Genomic DNA, 2,084 nt, shown 5'->3' on the forward strand with positions numbered 1-2,084 from the left:
GAAAATCATTTACGAAATCGATTGCCCAATCGATTGGCCCTTAAGTCAGGGGCTCAGCTATCCTGTCAATCGATTGCCCAATCGATTGAATCAAGCCAGAGTTCAAAATTTCACTAAAAACCTTCAGGAAATCGATTTGGAAATCGATTGGTATTAAGTCAGGGGCTCCGTTATCCTGTCAATCGATTGCCAAATCGATTGATTCAGCCCAGGATTCTATTTTCATTAAAAATCTTCACCCCAATCGATTGCCCAATCGATTGGCTTAGTGAAAATCCTCATTTTTAGTTGTATGATTAATTGCTCATGAATCTATCCATGTCTTGTTTTATTATGTGTTAATTAGGAGATCGAGAACTGCATTTTACCTTCATTTTCATTGGCAATGTACTGTATGAACTTTTCGCATATTGAAAATCCTGTTAAGGTGCATGCTTAGTTGAAAAGTTGTTTTGAGCATTCAAAAACTTAATTGCTATGTGTTAACTGTTATTTTCTGGTTGGTGACCCTTTACACTATTGTGGAAATCTGGGCTTTGCCCTCAGATGAGAGTCAGGACGGCCCTACTGGTTCGTACCCTACGGACAGGGATGGAGATGGGAACGCTTGACTGCTGTTACGTTAGGAGGATCTCACGGGGCGCGTGGAGATTACTCAGGGTGTATAGCTTTTTGGTAGGATGATCAGATTAGGATGATGTATAGGGACTAGGGGTCCTTCTTTTTGGTTTGGAGTATTTTTAGTTTGGAAAACTGTACTGATACAAATATTATCAGTTTGACATCATCTTTGGATGGGTTCCATGTACCATTTGATGTTATGTAAATGTTTTGGATTTATAATTGGAAAAACTTTTCCGCAGCGTAAATTATAATGACTCAATTATTTATCCAAAAGCATTTCCTGATTTATTTCTTTGTTCGTTTTTAATTACTTTTAAAAAAAAAAAAATATACCCTCGCTTTGAAAAACGGGGTGTTACACATCACTTTCTACATCTGGTTTTTTACCTACTATAACTTCTGCCAATGGTACTCAAACCCGGTCTCAAGGAGTTGGCACTGTCCACATTCTCCTTTCTATCTCAGTTGCATTTGTTCTCTATGTACCTGGATGCCCCTTTAATTTACTTTCAGTTAGTCGATTGACTCGATCTCATAACTGTATTATTACGTTCACTAATGATAATGTTACCTTGCAGGACCGGAATTCGGGACGGACGATTGGCGTCGGATGTGAGTCACAAGGCATCGATGCTCAGCTAGGACACCCAAGTCTTACCAAACTACAAAAACTGGTGCCTAGTTTGTCTAAGTTATCTACTTTACATTGTGAGTCGTGTCAGTTAGGAAAACACACTCGTAGTAACTTTCCCGATCGAGTCAATAAAATAGTATCATCTCCTTTTGTTTTAGTTCACTCTGATGTTTGGGGTCCCTCTCGTACGGTGTCTACTTTAGAGTCTAAGTATTTTGTTACTTTTATTGATGATTATTCTCGTTGTACGTGGTTATTTTTAATGAAAAATAGAACTGAATTGTTTTCCATCTTTGAGCAATTTTATAAAGAAATTAAAACCCAATTTGGAGTTTCCATTCGTACCTTAAGAAGTGATAATGCTCGAGAATATTTGTCTCATCAATTTCAAAATTTTATGGCTTCCAACGGTATTTTACACCAAACCTCATGTCCTCATACACCTCAACAAAACGGGGTAGCCGAACGCAAAAATCGGCATCTCATTGAAACCACACGAACCTTGCTTCTCCATGGCAATGTTCCATTCCGTTTTTGGGGGGATGCAGTCTTAACGGCGTGCTATCTTATTAACTGTATGCCATCTTCTGTCCTTGATGGCAGTATCCCCCATTCGGTCCTCTTTCCCCATACACCTCTTCACCCACTACCACCTCGTGTCTTTGAGTCCACATGTTTTGTTCACAATTTATCCCCCGGTTTGGACAAATTGTCAGCTCGGTCACTCAAGTGTGTCTTTCTCGGTTATCATCGGTCCCAAAAAGGCTACCGTTGTTATTCTCCCACACTACACCGCTACGTTACATCAGTTGATGTTACCTTTTTC

This window comes from Cicer arietinum, chromosome 3, assembly GCF_000331145.2.
Source record: "Cicer arietinum cultivar CDC Frontier isolate Library 1 chromosome 3, Cicar.CDCFrontier_v2.0, whole genome shotgun sequence".
Classification (NCBI taxonomy): Eukaryota; Viridiplantae; Streptophyta; class Magnoliopsida; order Fabales; family Fabaceae; genus Cicer; species Cicer arietinum.